The following is a 13,965-nucleotide window of genomic DNA, read 5'->3' as shown; positions in this document are numbered from 1 at the left end:
AGCAGGTAGACATAGATAGTATGTACTATGACTAATTTTAATCATACATACGCACATGCACACACACACTCACACACATACACACACACACACACATATACGACGAGCTTCTTTCAGTTTCCGTCTACCAAATCAACTCACAAGGCTTTGATCGGCCCGAGGCTATAGTAGAAGACACATGCACAAGGTACCACGCAGAGGGACTGAACCCGAAATCTTGTGGTTGGGAAGCAAGCTTCTTACCACACAGCCACGCCAGTGCCTTATTTTTATATATATATATATATATATATATATATATATATATATATATATATATATACATATATATATATATATATATATATATATATATATATATATATATATATATATATATATATATATATATATATATATATATATATATATATATATATATATATATATTTTTTTTTTTTTTTTTTTTTTTTTTTATTTATGTGTTTCAGCCAAGTGGCTGCGGTCATGCTGGTGCACCACCGTGATTTTCACGTTACTTGCATGGCTCTTCTCCCCCACCTGACATGGTCCAATCAAGAGTTTTGATGGCACATCTGGTGTATAAGAGAATTTGACACAGCTGCCCTAAACTGCGTCTCATTACGAGCCATTGGTTCGTCTCGTATCGTGGAGAGGAAAGCGTCAAGTTTTGTCTTGAAGACCTCCGCATCCATGTCTTGCATGTCTCTCAAATGTTTTGGCAGGGCATTGAAGAGCTGAGGTCCTCTGAAACCGAGGCTGCTGCAGTATCTCGTTCTTATGTGAGATGCAGTGGACGGTACCTTTGGCACCATGCAGTGGCGACCCGTGCGGGCATTCCTGTAGTACTTGATACCAAAGTTTGGCACCAGTCCTTCCAGTATTTTCCATATGTATATTATTACATATCTCTCCCGCCTGCGGTCCAGGGAGTAGAGACCTAGTGCCTTCAGTCGCTCCCTGTAGTTCATCTGTTGGACTGTGGCGATCTTTTTTTGTATAGTGCCGCTGAATTGCCTCGAGTTCTGCTGTCCGCTTAACACTGTGTGGTGACCACAACTGAGAGCAATAGTCTAGGCGGCTCAGAACAAATGTCTTCCATAGAATCAACATGACTTTTTGATCCCTTGTACGGAAAGTCCTCAGTATCCACCCCGCCAGTTGTCTGCACATTGCTGTCAACTTGACAATGTGCATGTGAAATGATGCATCACTACACATGTTGATGCCCAGATCTCTCACTGTTTGTGGTTCTGGGATTGCAGTACCTCCAGGCCCTGTGTATGCCAGTTGGGAGGTACTCGTGGTCTTGTAGCGCAGTACTTGAAATTTTTTTGGATTGAACTGCATATTATTTTGCTCTGCCCACTCATATATTGCATTTAGGTCATTCTGCAGGCTTACAATATCATCAGGATTCTTTATTGCCTGAGATATCTTTGTGTCATCAGCATAGCTAGTGACAGTGGCTCTCCGAGTGACCGTGGGCATGTCCAGAAGGGCCACTATGAACAGTAGTGGCCCCAGAACAGTTCCCTGTGGAACACCGCTCAATATTTGTGTTTCCCTAGATAGTTCTCCATTGGCTGCAACTGTCTGACTTCTACCATTCAGGAAGTCATGCAGCCACTCTCCTAATTTACCAGCTATGCCAAGGTTTCGCAGCTTGTGACATATCAAGCCATGATCAACTTTGTCAAAGGCTTTTGTCGAGATATATCACATCAACATTTGAATGGTCAAGTAGCTGCTTCAGGACCCAGTCATAATGCTGCAAGAGCTGCGTGAGGCAGCTTCTACCTGGACGGAAACCATGCTGGGTCTCATTCAGCAAGTCATTTTCTTCTAGGAACGCAATCAATCTCCTTCTGACAATTCGTTCCATGACTTTGCTAATATGTGAAGTCAGAGAGATGGGCCTGTAGTTTCCAGCCTCTGCTCTGCTTCCACCTTTATGGATAGGACATATGGTGCCTTCCTTCAGCTTTTTGGGAAGTTTACCATTTGCAAGGAAACTCTGGAAGAGTATCCGGAGTGGTCCTGCTAATTCTTGTTTACACGACTTTAAGAGGACAGCTGGGAAACCATCGGGGCCAGTTGCCGAATTTGAGCTCATTTCATTTATGGCAGCTATCACATCTTCCTCTTCGATGTCGATGTAGGTAATGGATGCAGTCCCCTTCTGCTGAGTGCTATTGTCAAAGAAATCAGCTGGGTTTTTTATCTGCATGTGACTCAGAGGAGAGGTGAAGACACTCTTGTATTGTGTACTGAGCACTTCACTTATCCATGTGGGATCTGCAGTCAGTGAGCCATTAGGCAGGAACAGGGGTCCTATCTTATACTGCACCGTAGCAGTCTCCTTTGCAAATCTATAGAAAGCCTTGGGGTTTGTTTTTATGCTTTCTACTGCTCTCTTTTCCTTCTCTGCTCTCTCCTTTTCATGGGAGAGTTTAATTTTGTTTTCTATTTCTAACAGTGTTAGTTTTAATTTAGCCCTTTTCCTATCGTCCAGTTCTCTATTTAACTGGTTTGAGACCTTTGTTCTGTGTCTCATAAGGATTTTCCTGTCTCTAGGAATTCTATTGGCATGTTTGTTGTTCTTTCTATATGGCACGTATTTGGTGCATATGTCTTGTATGGTTGACATAAAATGACTTAGTTTGAGGTCATTGTCTTGTATAGAAAGGCTGTCATGCCAGTTTTGATTTCGAATCTCTCTGCGAATTGACTTCCAGTCCGCCCCGTGGAAATTCAGGTTGGATATTGCTTGAGTCCTCCTGATATATATATATATATATATATATATATATATATATATATATATATATATATATATATATATATATATATATATATATATATATATATATATATATATATATATATATATATATATGTATATATATATATATATATATATATATATATATATATATATATTTAAAATTATAATACAGGGCATCAAGAGATACCACCACGTATTATAATACAGGGTATCTCTTGATACCCTGTATTATAATTTTAAATAATTATTACCTTTGATGGTTTTTATTCCCATACTGACCACTTGATAAGATCAATATTTTAAATACCGATCTTATCCTTATTTATATAAATATATATATATATATATATATATATATATATATATATATATATATATATATATATATATATATATAGCCCTGAAACTCGAGTCGCCTTTATATATTTATATTTATATATTTGATCCTTTATATTGAACACTCAATATTTCATCTACATTCAATTCTTTCTTTCATGGTGCCATCAATTTTTATTTTATTTTATTTTATATTATATTATATATTGTATATTCCATATTCTATACCCCACATTGGTTCTGCAGGAATATAAATAAAACATAAAAAACAGACAGTGTTGGAACTCTTTTAAACAAAATAATATATTCCTCTATACACAATCATACAAAAAACCCACCTTTTTTGTATTTAGTTTTACTCGCATATATATATAAATATATATATATATATATATTTATATATATACTTTATTTAAAAGTAGCAGAAATATAACAAAAAAACCGTTACTCTGAGTTTCACGTTCCCGTTCATCGGACAGTTTATACTCCGGTATATATATATATATATATATATATATATATATATATATATATATATATATATATATATATATATATATAGAGAGAGAGAGAGAGAGAGAGAGAGAGAGAGAGAGAGAGAGAGAGAGATAGGTAGATAGATAGATAGATAGATAGATAGATAGATAGATAGATAGATAGATAGATAGACAGATAGATATACATACATGCATACATACATAGATATATTAATGTGTGTTTGTGCGCGTGCGTGTGTGTGTGTGGTATACATTATGTATATGGGGAGTGTATGCATATACATAATCTCGGAAGATTAAATGTGCACCTTTATTCATTTATAACCAAACACAATCATAGGCATTTTCTTTTTAATCATATGTAATATAGACGTATAGTGAAGGCGCGTGACTTAGCGGTTAAGGCATTCTGCTCACGATTTTAAGATCATGATTTCAATTCCCGGCGACGTATTGTGTCCTTGAGCAAGACACTTTATTTCACATTGTTCCTGTTCTATCAGCTGTCAAAGTGAGTGGTACCTGTATTTCAAAGGGCCAGCCTTATAACACTCTGTGTCATGCTGAATCTCCCTGAGAACTACGTTAAGGGTATACGTGTCTGTGGAGTGCTCAGCCATTTGCACATTAATTTCACGAGCAAGCTGTTCCGTTGATCGTATCAGCTGGGACTCTTGTCGTCGTGACCGACGGAGTGCTCTTTAGCTGCATGTATATATCAATATATAAATTTTGCCGTTGTGTTTAATGTTTACCTGTAGGAGGGTCATACGCGTGACACATGATCAAAGATACTCTAGACATTACCCTATTATTAAAGATATAACGTACATAGAAGCTCTTTACAATGTTATAATGTCGATTTTAGGTTTATTTGTCTGGTATTTCTAGCTAGTCGAGTGGCCTCCCTCGCTGGTTCGTTACATACTACCATTAGATAACTGTGTATCCATTCTTTAATCTACAATTCCTTTATGTGTCTTTGCATTGCATAGGCTATTACTTACACTTGTGGTGTTCTCTTTAACCGTGCTAGCTTTTAACTCCATCGAGGAATAGAGTCTGATGCACACTCACACACAAACACACACAAACACACACACACATACATACACATGCACACACACAAACACATACAAACACACGCACACGCGCACATAATCCCCCCCCCACATACAAACACACGCAAACACAGACTAACGCCGCCACACCAACACCACCCTGAATATATATTTAACATAGCGTTCGTGTTGTCTCTCATTCTTTAAAACTTACAAATGGTTGAAATTGGAGACACAAAGAAACATGATTTAGAATTATTGCCGATAAAATGTTGAAATTCACGTTTTCACTTATGTTTCAATATGTTATATGCAAATGTATACATACTGTTTAAAAACTAGTTTCCTCTAATTGTTGCACAATTCTTTTACTCTTTATTTCATTTATATTACGAGCGTAGGCAGTTACAATTTTCATCAACAGATTTGTTTATTTCATTATAACTGACACTATCATTCTTTCTCTGCATCATTACCCCACTTCTCTCTCTCTCCCTCTCTCTTTCTCTCCCTATCTCTTTCTCTCTTTCTCTCGCTCTCTCAATGTCTCTTTCCCAGTAACTCTTCCCTCTATCTCGCAACCTGCTCCTGCTGATTTCCATCATCTCTTGCTCCTTTCTATTATGCTATGTTTCGTGAATTTAGCACTGCCCAAACACGTTCGATATTTCCTACTGAGTCAGTTTGTACTTAAAACAAAATACCTTTTTTTTTTCAGTTTCTTTCTCAGCAAGAATCCTTTCTGTTGATTTCCGTCTATATTTCAAAGACTACATTTTTGTAAATACTCCCTATTTGTACATGATTTTCGTGCCAGTATTGTATCTCATTCATATACTTTTCAGCCATAAGATCTGACTTCGTTTTCTTTGGCTTTTTATCTCGGCACTTTCTGGACGAACAATATGAAGTTTTTGCAGCACTCACAGTTATAATGAAACTGGATAAACATTTGGATAACGAATAATAGAGCGTATTCATACATACTGTTATTCACTGTTATTTATACAAACATTCACATGTGCGCGCGCACACATATATATATACACACTCGCAGGTATGGCTGTGTAGTTAAAAAGTTCACTTGGCAACCTGGCAACCATGTAGTTTTTGGTTGAATCCTTGTGCGATATGAATTGAACAAGCGTCATGCTAAGAAAGTTGTTGCACTGGTTACATCTTTTGAGACAGCAACACACATCAGTGTGTTATGTACTCATGTTTAAATTTATGTCGCGTAAAATAGTTGTAACCGTTATTTGTATATTTTTCTTAGTACTTCCAGGCAAGACCGGATGCAAAATATGTTGGTCGCTGTAGCGTACGTCACAGAAGAATAACATATCTCTTTTACAATGACAGTCTGTCAACATTCAGCACATTCGGCTCATTGTTCCACTGGATTAAAGACCACCAGTGTTTCGAGATGTTGTGTTTTACCAGCCACAAGCACTCAGATTTTTAAGATTCTAAATCAAGTCACCTGCTTTGTTTACACTTTCAACGAACAAATTGTTTGCTGATCTGTGGTTTTATCTGACAATCGATGTAAATCGTTAAATTCAACGTGTACAGTGAGACCTAAAACGGTTATTTTCATATTTATTCTTGGTACATTTAGGCAAGTTCGGATGCAAAATGTACTGAAGTGTACGTCATAAAAAATAATAAGCTGCAGGCATAAAATTATGCGCTAGGATCCTTTGATCGACTAACCTATTAAATATATTGTACTCGCTTATCCCTGGTCGAATGACTAAAATTAGTAAAAGAATAATGTGTGTCTGCATTTGTATGTATGTATGTATATATATATATATATATATATATATATATATATATATATATATATATATATATATATATATATATATATATATATATATATATATATATATATATATATATATATAATATAGCGAGAGAGAGAGAGAGAGAAACTCACACACACAAACACACTCACACACACATACATATATATTTATGTACACATAGAGACGTATTTATATGCGGTGTTTATTTATATATGGCTTAAGTGGAAACATAAATTTTCACTTTTTATCGACAATTAGTCTGCAATCATTATTTCGGTGTATTGACCGTCGACCGGTTCTAACATTTAAAGAAATACAAAAGTTGAAAACACTATGTGAAATTACTTTTTCTATCAATATTTATCGTGTTTATACACCGACCATATGTCATATGGTTACGTATTTCCCTTAATATATACTTGCTCGTCTATCCATTCCACCTGTCCAGCGCTATAATTCATACATTTCTGAGCATATGAAGTTAATGGCAAATTGATGTGTTTAGGACATCTGTAAGACTAACGTTTATGTCTGCAACATAAGACCTTAAGCTTCCCACAAATTTCTTCTGTTACTGATGGTTATGAGAAACTTCACGTATGAGAAGTGTGTAAATTTTAATAAGAGGTGATATTATCTGTATTCTCTTTAAATGGATGCTCTCCACGGGTATCATGAAATATTATATAAATGATTTGGTAGAATGGAAAATTTTTATATTTTGAAACTAACTAGAAATCCGTCAGCGTAGATATTGATAGCCATCTGTTCGTGCTTCTGATGTGGTTCTAAGTAGGTTTGTTGGCTTTAGTTTGCTTTAACCCTAAAGTGAAATCAATGGAATTAGAAGCTTTACAAATTCAAGATCTACGTCGTTGCAATTGAACAGACAAATAAGAAACAGAGTTCCAGTCAGGGTTGTCCTGTTTGTCAATGCATATTTAGAAATACATCATTTACAGTACCCTTCACTTTTTCAAAACTTTTGCGTGAGTTGAGGTGAAGATTTGGCAGCTATTTCTAGAAGGTTGATAGACTAAATAATGGATCTTGTAATTACTCGTGTTTTGGAATTTTAGTGGTGTATTCTAATCCTACTCTATTCTACGTTTTTTTAAATGTTCTACTTTGTAATTCCAGTCCATTGAAATAATAATTTATTGACTCTTTTGGTAAATTTGCTAAATGACTCAATGTTTAAACTACTCTACCGAAAATTCAGAAGTGCTGAAACACCAATAATTTACAAGTACTTAATCACTATTCAGTTAAGACCTTATTTTCAGCAATTAGTATTTTCTCGTTGTATTAATGCAAACTCGACAAGGTACGAACAAAAAAAAATATGAGACACGTGATACATTAAAACTTTGTTAACAATTTTCATTGCTCGCAATTGAGTTATCACAACAGCTTAAGCGACAGTTGGAGATTTAGACATCAGAAAATAAATGGAAATTTACTTAAACAATAGTCTAATTAATCAGTTACAAAGTTATGATTACGTTTAAGAAAAAAATATAGTTATTATGTAGTTAAATTCATACGGAAATAATTTGTAATGAAGTGACATGAATTTGTGAAATGTACCTGATCAGTTCTAAATAGAAGCTGTGTTGGTGTTAGAGGGTTAAATTGTCCTGTGACATTACGAAATCAGAACATACTAATTAGACAAGCAGAATTTTCACTGCTTATGACCACATAAACTGTATCACTAGCCTTGACCTATATTAGATGAAACTGGAGTCAAACGTTCATTAATATATACTAACTATGCCTACCTAGCATATGCCAATATTTTATATAAATATGTATGCGATTACATTTGTTTTATCAGTCTGGAGTGTTAGACCTATTAAAGCCGCTTGAGTTTTTGCTCGGTCCAAAATATGTAAAGTATATTTTCCTTATTAGCTCAGCATACTTACTTCGTAAAAAAGAAACAAAAATCTTCCAGAATTAACTTCATGGCTTTTAGGTTAATATAAAAATGTCCTATAGATAATTTTGTTAAATACTTAGTTAAATAAAAGACCAATGTTAAGAGAAGAGTTATCTGAGCTTTAGAGTAATTATATTGACCACTTCGCAAGTGTAAAAAGAAATCGTCATATCCTTCATTAAGTGGGTGAACAAGACAATGGAATTCATAAGTGCAAGTCGAGCATCATATATTTCAGCAAAGTGTTTGAGACTGTTCTGTTAATTCATTCTCATAACTATTCTTCTATATTTAACAATATACAGACTGGCTAAAACATTGCGAAATGCAGAAAATATTCAACAAAACACTAATCGAAATAAACTAATAAGAACGGGGGGCAGTTGTTACTAATATCCTGGTTGAATGATTCACAGGTTTTATAGTAATATCCTGGGTGAATTTTATCTTTGAGAAAGCTCCTATTGTCTTATTGTTCATTGTTTAGCGGTTTGATATATAAACAGGAACAGCGCCTAAGTAGAGCTATGTTTTCTAAGCAGAAAAAGTAATTTTACAATGGAATAGAAGCTTAGCCAAAGTAATAAAATTTGAATTCAGGGCTAAAAATAGCTAGCAGGAAGAGAATTGGTCAATAGTTTATTTTTACTCTGATAAATCTCACAGTACAAAGTAGTAGAATGGGACAATCAGAGCAAACTGCTACAAAAAGAGACCAAACCAAAGGTCAACAGATTCTCTTCAGCTCTAGGCACAATGTCCGGAATTTTTGGGGAAGGAGACAGTCGATTAGATCAACTCCAGTACACAACTGGTTCTTAATTTATCGACCCCGAAAGGATGAGAGGCAGAGTCGACCTCAGCAGAATTTGAACTCAGAACGTAAAGGCAGCGAAATACCACTAAGTGTTTCGCCTGGCGTGCTAACGTTTCTGATGGCTCGCTGCCTTGCAGAGGGCAACACATTAGAAGATTGTACTTTAAGGTGAATAAAAATGATAACGGAGAATGTTGATTAAATATCTACAAAGATATGATATGTCACATTTAAATCTAAATATCGTGAACAATAAACAGAATTCCTTTTCTAAAGAAAAAGAAGAATTGAATTTAACTTGTAAAATAAAAGGTTTAACTGGCTTCAATATAATATAGTTAAAAGCGAAGCAGATCACAGATCCTCTAAAAGATATAAGCGCATTCATATATATATATATATATATATATATATATATATATATATATATATATATATATATATATATATATATGTGGTGTGTGTGTACGTGTGTATGTGTGATTGTGTGTGTGTGTGTGTTTGTGTGTATATCTGTGTTTGTGTATGTACATGCATGATTCTCTCAGACAAATTCAAAAGTGCAGGAAACAAGACTAGCCTTGCAAGAATCATTGTTTTGAAATGTTTACGTATGTATATATGAATGGGCACACATACGCTCACTGCACACATATACACACACACACAACACCACACTCATACATACATACATATATTTAGCTATGTTAGTGTGTGCTACGTATTTTCGTATCCACTTTGCACCAATGCTTTTAACGAAACAAATTACTAATCCTATGCTAGATTATCTCCTGTTAAGACGATAAGCTGCTCAGAATCTAAACGTATATGTTGAAGCAGATTTCAAAATAGGAAATGCATATTTTTTTTCTTTTACTTCTGTCTGATCATAACATGTTTCAAGAATATGAATCCCTTTTCAAAAACAGTAAACTGCGACTTGATTTCTTTCAGAAAATACATTAAATATATTTTGTTTTTTGTTCAGTAGATAAATCTCATTACCCTTATCTAGCAACTTGATGTTTTGACATTCTTTGAAATTTAATCAGAAACAACAGGTTTGAATAGCTAACACTGAATTATTTAGATATATAAAACCACTGAAAGACAGAAAGACAAGAATGAATACATGCATGCATGCATACATACATACATACATACATACATACACATACATACATACATACATACATACATACATACATACATATATACATACATACGTACGTACGTACGTTTGGGTGTATGTCGATAAACATATCTCTCTTTCAATCTTCGCTCGATCCAACGTATTTTGGATAATAGGAATATACAAAAGGGTGTACCCTGTCAAGTATTACGTTTTCATATGAACAGTATATTTGAGTTCACACTGCATTGCTGGCTAAACCATGTATGGTTGCATACGCTTTAGTCCAGCTTTCATTTATGTATATCTATCTATCTATCTATCTATCTATCTATCTATCTATCTATCTATCTATCTATCTATCTATCTATCTATCTATCTAATAATCTATCTATTTATCTATCTATCTAATCATGTGGCAATAATGGTAAGTATGAAAGATGACACCATTTTAAGCATAGACTTGTAACAAAAAGAGACAAAAAGAGAGAAGGTACTTACTTTCATGTACCTTTAAAAAAAAGAGCCTGAGGTGACCGTGGTCTTTTCTGTAGGCTTTTCTCTCCACGGATAAACCTAATCTGTTCCCCGTTTTTTACATTGACTGTGATACACGATCCCTATTGATCGCCCCCCCCCCCCCACGTTTTTATTTTCTTCTTCCCGCGATCCCTTTTGATCGAAATCCCCCCCTTTTTTTCCGCGATCCCTTTTGATCGAAATTATCACCCCCCCCCCCCCCCCAAAGAAAAGCTTTACTTTGTAATTTGTCCATTTTCTGTATTTAGCCCTGTGTGGCTATAATAAAAAGATATCTAATCATCTATCGAATTTTCTCTCTCCTTCTCTCTCTCTCCTTATCTCTCTCTCTCTCTCTCTCTCTCTCTCTCTCTCTCTCTCTCTCTCTCTCTCTCTCTCTCTCCCTCTATCTATTTATCTATCTATCTATCTATCTATCTATCTATCTATCTATCTATCTATCTATCAACGTAAGTATGTTCGCATGTATGTGTGTGAGTATGTGTGTGTGGGCAGATAGAGATAGACAATTTTATCGTCTATAATCCTGAATTCTATCAATAACGGAATAACAATATTTTCTCGCATTAACGGGAAGACTTTTAGTATTGAACAACTTTGAAAAGGAATTGGTTGTGAAAAAGGAATTAAGAATATTATAATAATGTTAGCAAGTATTTATAGATATGGAGATAATTCTTTGAGGAATTACGATTAATTTCATTGCAGTTGAATTGTATCTGCAATCGGAAGTAGTTAGAATATATATTTCTAGCGTCACAGAAATAAATGTTCAGCTCCCCGGTTAGATTCAACATCTTGAATCGTATCACTTCTTTATGTATAGTTCTATGGCACGTCGACCTATTTCTCAGTGCGCAACATATAGAATTCGACCAAATTAAATATCTCTGCTTTCACGTAGCACACAGATACATCGATGCATTCTTTCCGTATTTCTTAATCTTGGAGAAAATGACATAAAATGACTATATCGCTCTTATTATAAGTGTTATGTATGTTTTACCAAATTATAACATGTGCCATCTAACTGTTACCAACCCCTTTAGGAATGGGATGCTGAGTCTATAACTTGGGTTGGCTATAAGCCTATCTGCAAATTATGATACTACAAATAGGTAGCATGTGATAACAATTCAATATGTATAATTATCATATCTGTATATCTATCTATCTATCTATCTATCTATCTATCTATCTATATACAAGTTAGTAGAATTTTAGTAGGAATTCTATACTACAATAATGACAGAATAAGCTTTATGAATTCAACAGAAGACAGAATTGCTAAAGAATGAGGGTCTTAGAGATTTGCGTGAAGCATGAAGATGACAGTGTAAAGTATTTCAAGTGAAGATAAAATATCGCTGGCTTGTATCTAGATCCATATATGGATTGTATTGGATTTATAAAGATAGGTGGATCAGCATCTGTTGAATTGCAAGCATGAGTAAAGAATTTTTTACCTTGATCATTGCAAAGGCACGGGAATGTAAAACAATGCTGTTCTGCAATACTTTCGGAAGAATCCGAAATTGTGTTGGAATCAAAGAAAATAACATCGAAGTCAATATTCTGACATGCAGATTTTCAAATGCATAATATATATACAAGAATATATTTAACAGATAAACATTCAGCTTCACCGTGCAAATAAGCCTTGTGGTTATACCTTAGGTTTGTCTTTTCAGAATGGTTTAGTTTTGCTGCTGACTTTCAGCTAATCAAAACCGTTCGTTTCCTCCGATCTAATATTGACTAACTTCTACTTAAGAAAAATGCAATGGACGACAGTTTTTTCATATTGGTGTATCTACTCACTCCTTGGAGATACACGTTAGTTGTGTGTGTGTGTGTGAGTGTGTGTGTGTGTGTTTGTGTGTGTGTGTTTGTGTGTGTGTGTATGTGTGTTTGTTTTATATATACATGTATTATGCATATATATATAATATGTATTTATATATATATAATATGCATATATATTTTATATATATATATATATATATATATATATATATAACATATATATATATATATATATATATATATATATATATATATATATATATATATATATAACATATATATATATATATATATATATATATATATATATATATATATATATATATATATATATATATATATATATATATATATATATATATATATATATATATATATATATTACATAGCTTAATTCACATAGTATAATTCGCTAATTCCTTTACAACGGTAGTGTAACCTATTTTCATGCGATATCATCAATAAACGTGTTCGTTTTATGTAAGTATACCTCATTAGCAACTCAAATTTCACACCATATATCTGATGTGTTGTTTCTTAATATATAGAATCTGAAACACATTGATTGTTTGTACATTACAGGAGGAGCATATCTGCTAAGTTATAATACAATTTATTATATCACGTGTTTTATTTGTGAATAACATAAGCTACATTCACGCAGAAATCAAACAGGATTTAGAAAATAAACTATATTTTAGTAAATATATATATATGTTTGATGATTTCTTTTTTTTTTTTTTTTGGACTTGACCAAGATCTATGTATAGGCGCAGTGTTACTCAACATCACAAGGTTAATGCATTTAGTAATAAGCCTGGAAATATCGGAAAGCGTTAATGTCTCTGATAGGATGGTAGTCATAATGTAAACATGATGTAATTAAAGTTCTTTTAAAAGTTACTCTGGTGGTCTATATTTCCTGCTAAACTCACAACATCTTAATATGTTATTATATTCGTATTGCATTGATGTTTTACAAAAGAAATAATTTTAGAATGCTTAAGAATGGAACATTTTAAATGTGTCACGTTTAATACTTTCACATGAACAGCGGGTATGAAGCAAAGATACGTTTTTATCGTGATTGGTAAAAAGAAAAAGTGTCGCATTTTTCTATAAATTATGTTCGCTTCTTTACGACGCGCAAAATCATATATTCCTACTACGTTAACGAAACATCTTTCACTCTTCTGCTTTCCTCATGAACATTTATTCTGTCTGTTCAA

The 13,965-nt window shown here is 33.7% G+C and overlaps 1 protein-coding gene across 4 annotated transcripts in view; it reads left to right on the top strand.

The window, feature by feature from the left end:
* The window catches only part of LOC106869618 (neuronal acetylcholine receptor subunit alpha-5), a 499,717-nt gene that overhangs the window by 123,226 nt on the left and 362,526 nt on the right, over nucleotides 1-13,965 (top strand). The gene's annotated exons all lie outside the window — the stretch shown is intronic.

Source organism: Octopus bimaculoides, chromosome 6, assembly GCF_046866305.1.
Source record: "Octopus bimaculoides isolate indiv1 chromosome 6, ASM4686630v1, whole genome shotgun sequence".
Lineage (NCBI taxonomy): Eukaryota > Metazoa > Mollusca > Cephalopoda > Octopoda > Octopodidae > Octopus > Octopus bimaculoides.
This window is presented reverse-complemented; position numbering and strand designations above follow the sequence as displayed.